The sequence below is a fragment of the Lutzomyia longipalpis genome, chromosome 1, assembly GCF_024334085.1.
Source record: "Lutzomyia longipalpis isolate SR_M1_2022 chromosome 1, ASM2433408v1".
Taxonomy (NCBI): Eukaryota; Metazoa; Arthropoda; class Insecta; order Diptera; family Psychodidae; genus Lutzomyia; species Lutzomyia longipalpis.
This window is the reverse complement of record NC_074707.1, coordinates 37,657,261-37,673,195: the sequence shown is the minus strand read 5'-3', so window position 1 is coordinate 37,673,195 and position 15,935 is coordinate 37,657,261. Positions and strand designations below refer to the sequence as shown.

Here is a 15,935-nt window from a genome sequence, read left to right as displayed (position 1 = left end):
TCATCCAAAAAAAAATAAAGAACCTCCTTCAGGGATGCAAAACTCACTCACAGAGACACTTCTTAAGGAGTTCATGAGGGCCTGTGGGAAATGGTCTTGGAGGAGGGTGGGTGTGTGTGCAGGGGGAGGGATTTTATAGTTCACTGAATGGTATTCGTTGCTCTCAAACCGCAATCCATCAATGTCTTGGCGAAACAATGAAAAGATTTCAGCCCGATTGCGATGCACTTGAGAGAGCCGGCAGAACGCACAGACTCAGCTCGTGGTGTTCATCAACTTACCAACAAATCGATTGTTGCTATTTCCTCGTCCTCCCCACACCACCCCCGGGGACCCCAAAGTATTCAATGCATTTGAGGATTTTCTTCAAACTCCTCGCACGCCAACGAAATGACTTTTACCCTCGACGAGTTGCAGTCTCATCATTAACATTCTTCATTCTCCGGGGGCCCCCTCTTCCACACGAGGGGGCTTTCAGGAAAGGATCTGATGGGAAGATTATATTGAACTTGCTGAAATTGCTTCCAAAGGCAAGAATGGTTTTGTGGACGCGGGGAGGGAGAGAAAAGGGTTGGGGAATCCATTTTGAAATTACATACAATGTAGATTTTCAACGCAAGTTTTGGTTCATTTGGGTCAAAGAACTTTGTAACGAATTTCCGAGAAAACTTTCATATAAAAATTTGGGAGTTTTATTTCATTAAATATTCGTTATATTATTCAAATTAAAAGCTCTCAAAGCTTTCTTTTTATAAAGAAAATCAAGGAAAAAGTCATCTCAAGATCCTTTCGGAGTTGTGAGAAAAAAATTTCAACAGTAAAGAGTTTGGAAGAGGCGGAGAGGGAAAGTTGTGGATACTGGGATAAGCAAAATGCAAACACACAAATATTGCGACAGCTTTTGCGCTGGCTCTAAAGCCCTCTTCTCATTAAGTTTAACCCCTCGGTGTGTGTGGCTTCACTCGGCTGGGAGCCCTGATGCGAAAACACACCATCATTGGATCTGTATGCTGCGGAGTGGGATGTTTTGCTGGATCTCTGGACGTGTGTGTTTGAGCACATAATCCTTAACTCTTAAGCCGCCTCTATCCCCAGCATGATATCCCATGGAGTTTTGTCGGTCGTCGCCCGCCACACCCCAATTTGATGAGGGACAGATGACCCCATGGGCCCTGTATATTACACAATTCCCACCCCCCACTGGTCTGGCACACAAGGGTTAAATTTCGGAAATTTCTGAGGTACCACACTTCTGCAATTAAATTCCAACAGTCCCGGAAAAGCTTTTCAGCTTCAAGAAAAGGGCACCGTGGACAGGGGGAGGAAAGGAGCGAGAGAGAGAGAGAGAGTGGAAAAAAAGGCAGCAAAGGACAGCAGGGGATAATACGAAAAAGCACCCATATAGCCCAAACCACATTGCTGAGGCAAAACAGAGCCAAAGACACAGAGCTAGAAACTTCGTGGTGGGTTGATGGGGTGGCAGGAGGATGGGGTGAAGGGGGGGGAAAAGCTCTCGAATAATTCCACATTTGTGTTGGAAGCGTCTAAGTTTCTCACAATAATTTCTACGTCGCGACGCCCCACGGGTAAGCACTTTAGTTGATTGAACTGTCTAGTCTCGTCTTATCTTGTGGGGCTGCCTTCGCTAAAATGTTGCTAGAAATAGTTCTGCGAAAGCGAACAGAGGGATGGGGGCGCGCTCACAAAGTTCTTCTGCAAACTCTACAAACTCCCTTGACCGAGTCTCGGGCAGAGCTTTAAGAGTTATTGGTGAAAAAGTAGCTATTTCAGAGATAAAATTCAACAATATGATGGGAGAATTTTGGGGGAAAGTCTCACGATATAGGAGGGGTGAGGTGTGGAAGAATTGAGAAAAAATTTCATCAAATATTTGAAAAAAAAATTCTTTTAGAATATCAAGAAAAAAAAGCTCAAAAAAAGCTTCGCTTTCAAATTCAACATTAGCACCAATTAATCATTGGAGCGACACAAAGGAAAACAACTAAACATGCATTAGACTATGCGCTTTTTATCAAGTTTGCCGCCTCAAAAGAATTTCCGCGAATACATAAAAAACCATCGGGAGAGAATATATTCTCTCTTCCAGTTTAAAAAGCCAAACAATTGAATCAATTGAGGATTGCAAAGAAGGAAGTATGAGGGAGATTGTAGAACATCTCGGTAACAGTGATAAAAGATCACCGGAGAAAGACGCGATGTAAATGGTGTGTTCCACAGCGGGATGTTTGAGAGGATTGCGCCATTAAAGACACACCATCCAAGAATCTTTTCCATCTCTCTTTTATCTCAATTGCACCATTGAATCTTGCGCACACACAGAACTTTTTTTCTCTTCAAACCACGAGCCTTATTTCTTTTATTTCTTGCACGACATTGCATGAGAATTGAATTTGTATGCCATGACAAAGAACACATTAACACTTTAATGATTAATTAAATTTTATTTAGACGTGTTTCTGAGGTCTGGTACGAGTTGAAAGATTTCATGGAAATTGCCTTTAAGCTGGGAATATTGCCACGACGGTGGTTTTCCTTTAGCCACACAGAGGTGAAAAATCTCTCAATGTTGTTCCTCGTAAGGGGTTGGGGGGTAGAACACATAAAGTTTAAGTAGTGCGTTTCCTGTCACATCAGAAGCAGCCAATCTGCATATTAACACCAAAACGATGACTATAAAATTCCAAAAGGCCCTTCATGGAAAAAGGGTTTGTGAACTAAATCCCTCCATCCACTGGCACAACCCCTCAAAAATCCCCCAAAGTTCTCTTCTATGCGACTATTTGCAGTTGAACGACCATTAAGATGACCATTCGAGAGCTGTTAAGAAAATGTAAATTTCCGGGATTGCTCTAAATGACCACAGTGGAGCGATATCCTCGCAATGAGTTGACGGAGGAAGATGTGAGAGTCAAAATATCGCCATCAAACGGCACTCTTCCACATTCCTCCGACAATCTCCAATGGTGCAATATTGGTGGTGAGATAACTTGAAGAGTAATCGTGTTTAGAATGTTTAGATGAAATGAAAATGATCCCATTTACGAATCCCATAATCGTGCTACAAGCAAATTCGACGACATATTTAGGAGAAGGTCATTCACAGTCCAATTTATTTAGTACTTCACCGCAAGATTACCATCGAGACTTAAGGATATGCAACTGAGAATTTTTCTCTATTAGACTCTTCATTTTGGAAAATTTCTCTTGTTCAAATAGCGATCTTTATCTTATGATTTGCAATGATTTTGATTTTTAATCTTCCTTCTAATTTGTTACTTAAAGTCATTCAAAATCCTTTAGGTCAATTTTCTTTTAAATTCCCAGAAAAAATTTTTCAGTGTATAATTTTCCCATTTCTTCACATCCATTCATCCCTATATATCCTGCTTCATAACCGGAAATATGATTTTCTGGCGACACACGATTTGGGGGAGAGAAAAAAAGAGAAAACTGCAAATCCCTCCCCAATCGCATTTAGTCCATTTGTATGCGGATTTCCTCCCCAGCAGTGTGTCCAAAATCAGTGTGTCTCAATTTTTTCGGATATGTGGGCTTCCTAAAACCAAAAAAAAATCCATTGCATAACCCCTACCCCCTATGTCCCTGAGGGCTGCAAAGACATGAGAAATGTAGAATGAAGGATTTTTCAGGATTTCACTCTTCATCTCTGGCAGTGGGTGGGAAGAAATCGCTTAAACTGCAATATTTGTATGGACATTGATGTGTGGGATAATATGGAAAACCATTAATGGGTAGAGATAGCAATGGGGCGTCTCGCTGCAAATGGACGTGGTGGTTGCTTCTTTTTTTGATAAATCTCCATCCCTCTGAACGGAAATTGTGTGTGGATCACAAATGAGAGAAGTTTGAATTGAAAGCTCATCCCTCCTTCCGCCACGGAGATTGAGGAATTATCTGTATGAGGGGTACCCAGGGGTTGTTTGTTTCATGCCATATATAGCAACAAAAGGCTGAAGGGATATGAATTTTCCCCCATTGCAAAGACATCCATTTGCGGGGGCTCCTTTTGAACCATCCACCTCTTTGTCACATTCACCTACCGGTAATTACTGTCACGTGACAAGAGCCCATGACGAGGGGTGGGTTTTCCGGGGGGTGGTCGTGGTTGGGTTTGTAAGCAAAAGATTGGTAGAAAGCCACTCTATATGTATACAAACATCACAACGTGCGGAATATCCATACACTTTCTCGCACTGCAATTTCATTAGGGGGCCCAAAACAACCCCCGTCATACTAATAAATCACCCCGGAGACTCAATTCATCCCCCAGCTTGTCGAGGGAAAACACAGAGAGAGTATAGGTCCATTGCCGACACTGTAAATTGGTTCGCAAATCTTCCATCCAGAAAACATCCATTGGTTGACCTTAAAGCTACCCTTCCATGAGCTGTGAGTGAGTACCAAATGTGATGGCGTCTTAAAGTGTGCTGACTCTGGGAGAGATTGGTGAAAAAAAAAGCCACGGCTGGCCAACAAAGGCACTCCATCCACAAGGGCCAAAAAGAACGAAAAGTATCCATGGGAGAAACCTCGCGATGCGAGATGGAAATCACGTGGAAATAAAAATGATTTCTGATAGGAATATATCTGTTATTGCGCGATGTGAGATGGAATTCATACACTTCTCCCCGGCATATATAATCGAATGTATATATAATTTTTGCCCCAAGATCGTGGGATCGAAATGCGGGCGACCTCCTGCAGTTCGCGACACGAAACACGAACATCTAATGTTGCCCAAGAAGATGGAGCTGAAGAAAAAATACCCAACCGATATAATATCCACTTTGATCAAAGCGCGGTCTCGCTGTTTATATGTAGATTGGACAATTTACCTGTGCGCCTTCCCTCGGCATGCACACACAATTTTCTTGGCCATCCCGAGAGACCCACTGTGGGTGAATAATGTCATTAAGGCTTGTGGTATTTGGCATTCATAGATTCTTCCTCCTATATATGTATGTAGTAGACTATATGAGGAATGTCATCAATTACATGCCCCAAGTTGTGCCGCATTCGCTCTCTATGGCACACAAAATGTCCTCCATTCGGTGGTATTCTTCTTAATACACAAACGTTCGAGTATAGAGCATTCTTTGATCAATCTGTCACGATGCCCTGAAGAATTAGGTGATACTGAACTAATTCATTGCTCTTTTTTTTTCTTCCTCTCTTTCTCTCTCCGCTCAAACACTGAAAGCTTTTTCTCATACATAGAAAAGTTCTGAAAGTTTCATGCTGCTTTGAGAATTTTTTGATCGTTTTTTATGCAGAAGGAATTCATTTCTTAGATGCCTATTAAATTATTTCTTACATCTATCGACGGTTCAATTAATATTTATTTTTTTAGTAAACAAGAGAGTGTAAAAAAAGCTTTACGTTTATAAAGGAATCTATTTATTTTTATTCGTGCTTTGATTTCATTTAAAGATTAATAGTAAAGAAAATCTTGTTGGTAAAGCATAAAGAAAACATTCATGGAAAGCCAGAAATATTTTCTATTTTATTATGGAAATGAGCTGTAAAAATCAGTAAAGCTTTCCTTGAAAGCTCAAAAGATATGCCCTCTGGAAAAATTTCTTATTTCTTTAAAAAATCTATAAAATCTAAGCGTTTTCCCAGCTGATACCTATTCAAAATGATTAATCTTATTGATCTATTATTTAATTTTTTTAAATAAGAATATGATACAAACAAAAATGAATAGACTTCTTCCATAAAATGGGTTGTCCTTTAATTCTATTAAAAATCCCAGCCAAAATAGAACAATTCAAAATATATCACAAAATAACATTAATATAAAATTCCAAATCAATAAATATTTTCGTGAATTTTCTCATAAAAAACATTGTCGTGTCACTATAAATCACTCTGAATAATTCAGAATGTTTCACGTATAGATTTCGGTGAAATGTTCAATCGGAATTGCCGTGTGTTGTCTCATGCTTATTTTCGGGACAAATGGTTAGTCATCCGGGGGCGGCCTTATCGATAAGGGACACACACGCAAGGAGACGAAATGCCCCTTGAACTCGTACATCGAGTTCAAGAAGCAATATTTCAGTTTATCCCCGGTGCAAAAGCCCCTGTCCATCCCCGTTCTTGTGTGCTATATATGTGGGGGTGGAGAAAATTTTTGGAGATGGGTGGTGGATTGAGAAAAATCGCCTCCATATCGAAAATGAAGAAATTCCCAAGATTTATTTATGTGTGTATCTTCGGATGTTCCTTTTTGCTTTCTCGGAGATCTTCCAAACCTACCCAGAGCTCTACTTGCCACCCCAATGGGCTGACCGAATAGAGTGTAGGATATTTCATATATATAGAGGTTGTGTGGGGAAATCTTCCAAGTCGTGGCAGATACAAGAGAACTCACCACCTTACCGGGGAAGAGAGCATTAGCAAATGTATTTCTAGGGGAATCAACCACACTCAGCAATAAATATAGAGCCCCAGTGGTGACCTTATCCCCTGGCTCAAGCACTCTCTGTGTGGAGAATGGAGAGGTATCTCCGCTCTGCCATGTTTTACCGCCATCAAAACGACAAACTTGGCATCGAATGTCACTTAGGGATTCCCAATACGATGCTGCCGGGGCGTTAATATTTAAGACGACCATCAGGAGGAAAGCTCCTTCTCTGATGGTTCGGGGGGGAAGGATGCTAGAGATGATCAAAATCCACCCCTTTTTCTTCCTTACCTCCATTCCACACCCATCTCCCACATGTCGCAACATATAGCAAATGTGCATCCCAAAGTCGCCAAGGAATTCACTTCCCATTCCGCATTGTAGCCTACATCCGAGAGAATCCACACCACCCCCATGGGAAAGTCACACACATATGGAATTCAAAAGGGGTGGTGGGACAAAAGATGGGGGGAAAAATGTACCTCCTGGTACGTTTCACGTCACTTTAGGGAGTCAATCAAGTGCAGCAAAATACTACACGAAAGCTCAGTGAATATTTTATTGAATTTTATTGCCACTCACTCTGACACTTATGTTGACAATTATCGATGGATGAAATCTTTATGTTGTCTGCCAATTCTTTTCTACCCTCTTCGCATCCATGCGCCCAACAAACGATTAAACACTGCGAGCTTTTGTCGCACAAAATACGTGGGACTTTTTGTACGATACAAAGTTATTCTTTTGGGAGCTATAAAACATTTTAGAGGGGTTCGTTTTATTTGCTGAAAATTGTCTTAAAATTATTTTATGTTGTTCTCATGCAAAAACCTCCGTTTAATTGTTTTATTTTTAAATATAGGTTTTTTTAAGAGATTTCTTGTTATTTATGATTGTTTAAACTTTTATTTAATCTTTCGAAAATGGATTAAAAAAATCTTATGGTCTTATTATCTGAATTTAAAGTGGTTAAAAGAATTTTTTTTAATAAATTGAGCATAAACTCTTAAACAAATATAAATTCGTGGGATCTAACAACTACAAAGCCCCCAAAGTATGTCAATCCTTTCTCATATCCCTCACCAGGCAAAAAAAAAAGATTCCCAAAAGGGGCCAAAAAATGGCACGACAAGAAACGGAAGTGGGACCTTCGTGTACAAAATATTCATAATCAGAATCCAATTACAAAAGTGTCACAATGTAGATGACTTGCATGGGTTTTATTTATAGCTATGGAAAAATCCCATGAAAGTTGCAGGAATGTGAGATTTATGTGTATCCCTTTTTTTTGCAACATTTCGCGCCTCTTTTTTTATCACCTTCTACCGCGCGGCGTCTTCGGCAGGGGATGGGGAGGTAAGAATATTGCGAAAGAGTCATAATTTAACTTCACTTTTCAACAAGATAATTCGAAAATGGTGCGACATTTCTCATTTCATCGTAGAGTCACGTGTTTTCCCCGCATTTTGATTTATAATATCCCCAACAAATCTGGTGAGAGTTTATTTTTCGGTTCTATGAGTTAGCTGTGTTTCTTTCAGACACAGCTTTTGTGTACCGAGCAAAATCGAAAGTCGTCAGATCGGCCTCAAACTTGGGATGAGCACGAATTAGGGTCCCCACATTCCAAAAAACGTATGCGCCAAAATTTTTTTTTTCCGGCCGGCCGGCCGGCCGGCCGGCCGTAGTATAACGCTAAATTGCGAGAGAACGGTAATAGATAGAGACTTGCGGTAAACGGCAAAGTTTAAAAGTCGACTGGAAGACGTCCGATTATGACGTCAAATTTTACCCCCCACCCCCCCGTCCGCCATTTTGAATAACCTCAAAATTTTGTTTTCGCTATATCTCAGCCGCTATTATAGGTAGAGGTCTGAAATTTTGATATGTTGTAGGGGCCATCAAGAGCTTTCCAACGATGCCTCATTTTCGAAAATCGGTTAAGCCGTTTAGTCAATATGGCCGCCACAATTTTTCATCGAAAATCGACCATAACTCGAAAACGGCTCGACCGATTTTGATCAACCCGGGCTCAAATGAAAGCTCTCAACAAACCCTACAACTCTCTAGAACATCCGAAGTTTCAAAAGTGACCGCTAGGGGGCCAAAAATCAAAAACAAAATTTTCGATTAGTTTTCGATGAATATCTCGAAAACGGCGACATAAATTTTTTTCATTTTTTGATATGTTGTAGCTGACTATATTATCTAGCTCCATGCCAAAAATGAAGAAAATCTATGGATCCGTTCTCGAGATATAGCCTTCCAAAGTTGGCATGTCATATCTCGGGTTCTACAAGTCCGATCTTGATCAACTCAAGCGCAAATGAAAGGTTTCGAGAAACCCTACAAATGTCTAGAACATTGCAACTTCGAGAAATGACCGTAAGAGGCGCTAAAATCAAAAACAAAGTTTTCGAAAATTTCGAACTCGAATTTTTCGAAAATGGCGACATAAATTTTTTTCATTTTTCGATATGTTATAGCTGAGTTCAAGATCTTTCAAACAAAAAAAAATTTATGAAAATCTATGGATCCGTTCTCGAGATATAGCCTTCTAAAGATTTCTTGGGGTATGACTTTTCAACTTTTCCCGACTTTGCGCGTATTTAAATTAATTCGCAATCCAGTTTGCTCTCACAAAATTGGTACACTGAAAGAAACACAGCTCTCGTAAGCTTGGTCAGCTTACCAGTACATTTTTCTTCTTTATTTGTGGAATTGCTTTTGGCACGGATCCGGCAAATGTCTGCATTAGAATGGAGAGAGAATACCTGCGGGATGTCTTTTGCAGAAGAATTTTCCTCACCAGGGTTGCATTTTATTGGTTCACATTTTTTTTCTTGTTGAATTGCGGGTGAACCAATTAATTGGATGCATATTGAGTGCCATCCTCAAGTTTCGCATCGAGTTGCTGGGAGTTCAAATTTGCAATTGAGAATGAGGGGTTGGGAGTTGAGGTGGGATTTCCACCCACTCAACACCCGCACCATACTGGCTGACAGGGTCACAGGTGCTCTTCTGGCTTATGTAAGATAAAACCGTCGACTTGCCTCTGTTTTGTCGCGATGCAGAAATATTTGAATGCGAAGCAACATTTAGAAGAGAGGGTGAGGTTTTGTTGGCTTTCCTCCTTGCTAAATGGCACACACACAAACCCCTATTTGTTGCCACATAAAACCCCTTTCTCCATACTAGAGTTCTCTGTTTCCACAACCCTCTCCCCCTCCCACGCTCTCTGCATGCATCCGGGGATGATGAGAAGAAATAATTTCTCTATTTTACCAGAAGCCATGGCATCTGGGAGAAAGAACAGAAGCATATAGAGGCTCATATGGCAGTTATGGTTTTAAATTGAAATCACCAGCATTTTCCAAAAGTACTGTAATTAGACAAAATATTTGTCTGCAATTTATCAAAGTAGATTTATAAATTCATCCTTCGTTCTACCAAAGGGGAAGGTTAACGTGCGTGTGTTTAAAATTTATGACAATTTAATATTTTTTCCCGCCATCTTTTACCACCCCCCGACCACCTCACCGGCATTGTCGATGTTTATTCATATTCGCGCAAAACCAGCGCACATCTGATGCATTAGCCGCGATGAACCCAGAAAGTTCCATCCCACACCTCAACTTCTTGCACCCTGCACGTCTGCGGTTCACCCTCCGCAATTGTGCTTCTGCTTCTTGCCTCACCAATGGCCTCGATCTTCCACTCGTTTGCCCCCAAGATATATGTATGCGGTGACGGAGAGACCCTTTCAACCAGAACCAGGATTTATGACTTTCCACCAAGTTTGCACACTGGACGCAATTACTCAAGCAACTCACTATTTGTGCTCCACAAAACACACCAGCTATATAATAAAGTACACACACACTGTGTTAGGAATGACCCTTAAAGACCATCCCCCATTTGGCAAGTAAGGGATTTTCCACACTAATCCTCAATGATTGTTTTGCTCATTTCGGTTACGCGATTTTATTGACTTTTCCCCGGGGAATTGATGTAAACTCTTTAATGGGACGCTTTCAATTAAGTTTTATGGAAGCTGCCATCATGGGATCTAGAAAAACATTAAAGAAATTATGCTGAGCTAGCTTAAAAACATTTCGAGGCTAGAGATAGTGAATTAAACACTAAAAAGAATTTTTCTTATGGGAAATTAAATTTTCTAGCTTTTGTAAACCGTCAATTCTATCTCTTATATAGAAAATCATTTTCTATACCTACCTATATTTTTTTAGGGTTTTTTTCAATAATTTTCTTCTAAAAGTTTATAATTTAAATTAAAGTCTTTAAACTATTTTTATAAATTGAGTTCATTTACCGACTATTCTGCCTCTGGGAATCCACCCTTCGTTCCGGGGATGTAATCTCGTCGGAGACGAAGAACAACGGGTGGTCGCATGCTGGTCCCGATAAGACTACACTCCGTCACGGGGGTGACACTATCTGGTACTCAGCTTGGGGTAGAAAAATGGCATGTGGGCCCCTTTGCTGTAAACACGCGCACACTGACCGAAATGTTCTTGCCCCGGTGCTTTTTTTTTGTTTTTGCAAAAATTGCTCCTTAATTGCATTTTACCACCCTCTCTGCGCCATTTTTCCCGATGACTTTTGGGGAGGTAAAAGCTCTTTGCGATTTTTTTTCACATGCAGACGCCACATTCAAGGCTGTTTTCATTGCCAATTTTCGCGCGAGAGAGAGGGTTGGTTGGTAAAATGGCGAAATGGGGGGTAATTGGCTCATAGCAAAGACTTAATGAAGTGGCATATAATTGGGCTTACAGCACAACTGAATGGGTGGTGACTGTTCATCAGCCATGTGTGGAATTTTCTTCCTGGGCGCTGTACAATCGTGTACACACGGGGGAGAAAATTCAATGGAAAGTCTCGCACATGCTATATAGAAAAGGCATGTATATAGCAAATAGGGAAAATTATAAAAGGGGTAGCAGGTGCATGGAATTGGATTGGTGGACCCCCACGCGAAACAATCCCTTATGTCGCTTCCCATCATCCCCCATTGTAGCGAAGGCCGCATCATGTGCGAGGTCTTTTTGCAGACGATCACAGAGAGAGGATGTTTTGTTTGCTGTGCAAGCTATTCCATCAACTTCCACATACCCCGGCATCGTCAAAAATGCGCCGAGGGTGACTGTGGGAGCCACATGGAGGACGACATTGAGGAGACTTCCGGAGTGGGTGGGCACATGCGGCAAGGGACAATTGCCTCAGGGGTTTGGGGTGGTTTGAATGAGGGTGCGCTGGACCATCGTCAGTCACTCGGTCTCTTCAAATGCGCAAGATTTTCGCAGCATGATGACGAATGGGCGGAAATCACTCATTCTCGATTTGCTGGAATCTTTCATTTTACGTGGGGATGTTTTAGGGTTTGAAATTACAAAGGAAATTTATGAAATATTCTTAGTTCTTTTATCTATTTATTTTTATATGAAAAATTCTGAAATCAATGAGAACAAATTACTAAAGGAGGATAATTGCATTAATTTCCTTTAACCAAAGATTATGTAAGAATGCATTCATCGCGCTTCCTTGACCATGTCCCTGTGGGCAGGATATTAAATCTCCGGCTGTGAAGTGAATTTCCCACCCATCTCTGTGCTGCTAAACATCCACATTTTTCCCATAAAAACAGGCTAGGCAAAAAAATGTGCAGGGGAAGGAAAAATCCCAACGCCATAAATTTCATTTGATGGCGGAAGCTGAAAAATGTCACAGACGTTTTTGAGAGTAATTGCGCATTGTTTGACCGCACTGTATTGTTATTTATGCAATTATCGATAATTTATTTTATTTATAGAATTGCACATGAGGGTTGGGCGGGGAGCTACATGGTGAAATTGAACTTTTTAAAGTAATTAACGTAATTAAATTATGATGCCATTAAAATTGCTTTATTATTGATTTGTTTGCTAAATTAGAGCTTCCATTCGGGGGGAGTGGAGGGAGGGATGTCACACATTTTTTTCCACGTGAAAATTCGTGAAAAATCATACAGGCGGGCGCAGAGAGAAGGGAGGAAATGCGTGTGTGGTTTCCGTACAATTTTAATTACTCTGTCACACCTTTCTCGCCACGTTGCTCACTTTATCAACAGCACATGTACCACATTGTTGGTCAGAGAAGTTACGGGCTGAGAGAACGAGAGAGAGAGAGAGAGAGGAGTCACAAATATGGAGGAAGGTGGGCGAATACCTGTGTTTAATTACACTCTATATAGCCACCATAATCGTGATTCCCTCAGCAGAATTTGCGCCCACCCCACCTTTTGGCGGAGAAATTCTTTTGTGAATTTGTAATTGCCGTGTGCGTTCTTCTGTAGAACACCTTTTAATTCGCCATTATTTTTGAGCTCGCAGCATGTTTTTTTTCGGCCACAATGGCCCCTACGGACCAATATACTGCAGAATCTTCTTTGCTTCGTCATTGGAGCATTTCACACACCCACCGCATTGTTTGTTTTTCCGCGATGAAGCCAAAAAATGTAAGAGTACCCGCGGGTAGGGCTGATTGTCTTGCAATTATTGTGATTTTTCCCTATTCTTTCTAAATAAACATGCATTCTAAAATAACTTTTCCATAAAATATTAAGATAAAGTTTTACAAAGAAATTTTAAATATTTTGAATGAAGATTCAAGAATATTTTTAATGAATTTCATTGTTAAATAAAAAAATAATTTGTGAAAAGTTTGTAAAATTTTGCAATTGATAAATATTGGAAAATTAAATAAAATCAAATTATTAAAGAATTTTTATGAGATTTTATAAAACACAAATTAAATCTCTGCATCAATGGCAATATAAGTTAAACTTTTAGCCAGATAAAAGCGAGCCGAGGGCTTTTTTCATCTCACGCCCGCCGCAATGGCGAAAAGTGTAAGAGACTGAAAAAGTAAATTAACACATCGCGAGTACTCGAATGAAAAAAAAATGTTAATCATAATTTCATGTGTTTATGCATGCATGAAATGGAAATTACGGTGAGAAATGTGGCCTCGACGATGTTGCCATTAGAGCCTCTCGCGGATTAAATGTTTCTTGTGTGTGTGTGGGTGATTAAAATGGGTGAGTTAATTTATTAAATTTCATGGCGATTTGGGTGAAAAAAAAATCCTCATTTCCGCCAAAGCAGTGGGAAATGTCTTAAACACTAATCCAAAGGAATGCACACGCGGAAAATCTCCTGGAAATTCCAAAGGCGTGTAGGGAAATTTTTCAGGACGCAATTTTCCATTCATATTTCCGTTTCTGCGGGAATTTTATGAGGGTGGGGATAAGCTCGTGATTTTCCACGGAAAATATTGTCGATTGAAATGGGAAATTTCCGTGTGCTTTTGATCCACAAAATGATAAAAATCTTTCAACTCTTCCCCGCACACAGTGAGGGATGTATCCAGTTGAATTTTCTTTACCATTCCATCGTGAAAATTGTCATCATCATAGGAAATCCATTCTTGAATATGTTTTACATTTTCCGCACACAATTTTCGGCATAGTACCACCCGCTGCGACAGACTTCTTGAGCGGATTCTGTTCACAATGTCATTAACTTCCTACACAACCTCCCGGATGAAATTCTCGAAACGCACAGAAAGGGGTTTTCCTCGTTTTCCATCCCCCCGCAGGAAAATTGTACAATTTTCCTCATTCCACCCTCCCCCACACCAAACATTGCTTCCGAATCCCCTCCAGTAAAAGGAAGTTTGGGAAATTTAATTTGAATTTTTGGGGTAATACACAATTCAAAGGAGATCGCACCCGAAGAAAAGCATCCCTTTGCGATAAATTAGTCAATGGGAAAAGTTGAGCTACACCAGAAAAGCGATTTCCACACTATAAAGTCATAAACATTGGTGCCTCATAAAGTACACCACCAATGGAAGGCAAGAGATCGAAACACTAACGAGAATGTCGTCTACGCTGAGAGTTATAGGCCATTTGCGGAAGAACTAGTTCGTTCACTCTCGGTGGAAGACAGGTATATTATTCCTCAGGATATTGGATGAGAATGTTTTATGAAAAGAAAATTTAAATTTAAAAAAATCATTGAAAAACTTTAAATTCTAATTTTTTATATATTTTTTATGCTATTTAGGAAAAAAATTAGAAATGAATAGCCCTTTTAAGCTGTTTCTGAAGTTTCTGAACTCCTTAAGCAATTTTTAAAGTTTCTTTTTTTTTAAGAATATAGTTGCTCAGAAAAGATTCTAGCAATGTGATTAAAGTTCTAAAATATTTTTTTTTTTTACAGAAAAAGTTCGTGTTCAAAAAATCTTTTTTTCCATACATTTCATTGCAAATCTTTTGTCCAAAATCGAAAAAGCATGAGCTCAATGGCCTGAATAGACCTTATCGTTTCTGTTTGCATAACATTGGAGTTTACCCCATGGGAAAGCCGATAAAATTTATTGAAGTCACCTCCAATTCAGCAAGAAATTGAACTCTTGGATGTTCTTTTAAATATCTTACGCCTTGTCTCACCCACCGAGAGGGATTATCAGGATTTCCGGAATTGAAGAAAGAAACTCGGTGTCTTCTTTTGTCCACCAATCGACACTTTTGGTGGAATTGACAAAGATTCATGGAGGGTTTTTTTTCTGTCCTTTTCGGCAACCCCCTCTCGAGCATAAGAAATGTGCAAAAAGGATGGGTTTCTCCTTCTGATCACGGGGAGAAAATGGAAAATTGTGGCAAGATTCAAATTTTTCACCCACACACACACTTTGAGAATTCCGGGAGAGAGAAATCACAGCAAATGGCTCATAAATTTTCAGTTTCACCACAGAAACGTGAAAAGCAAAATCGATTGAATATCAAACACATAAAAATACAATATTCCCATTGTTGTTAAGGTTGTGAAAAGGAGATGAAAGTGCCATTGAGGGTGAGGAATAGATGGTATATCTGTTTACCGGGTTGTAAAACAATGAAAGGGCTGTTATTCAAATAAACCAATTCCTTTTTTCGCTCCACTCGGTAAGCGCGGGGGTGCTCATTCCACCTCTGGGGCACATCTCATTGCAATTTACCGTCGGTTTTTTTTGCCATCTCTCAGGGGTGTATGTAAAGTGTAATGCATTGAGAAGTTGGTGAAAGTACACGCAAGAACGATAGAAGGGTGATGGCCTCGGGATTTCCAATGGCACTCCCATTCCCAACCTCCTGCAAAAAGGGATTTTCCATTCAGTGAAAAAGGGGGCGAAGAAAATGCGTGTAGTGCTGGGAAAATTTCACCTTTGGGTGTAGTTTAGCCCATAAGACGATGGCTTTTCTTCATCACACAAGAGGATCTTCTCAAATAACATGCGAATATTATGGCGATTTTGCTTACAGCTATTCCCTCACAACCACCGGCCATATACCCACTATACTGGGGGTTGTGAGATGTGACAAATCCATGGATATAAATCAAAATAAGAGCAATTCCAACCCCTAATTTTGTTTTAAATAAAT

The 15,935-nt window shown here is 40.1% G+C and overlaps 1 protein-coding gene across 1 annotated transcript in view; it reads left to right on the top strand.

The window, feature by feature from the left end:
• Positions 1-15,935, top strand: part of LOC129790677 (homeobox protein homothorax-like) — a 135,076-nt gene that overhangs the window by 55,390 nt on the left and 63,751 nt on the right. The window lies entirely within an intron of this gene.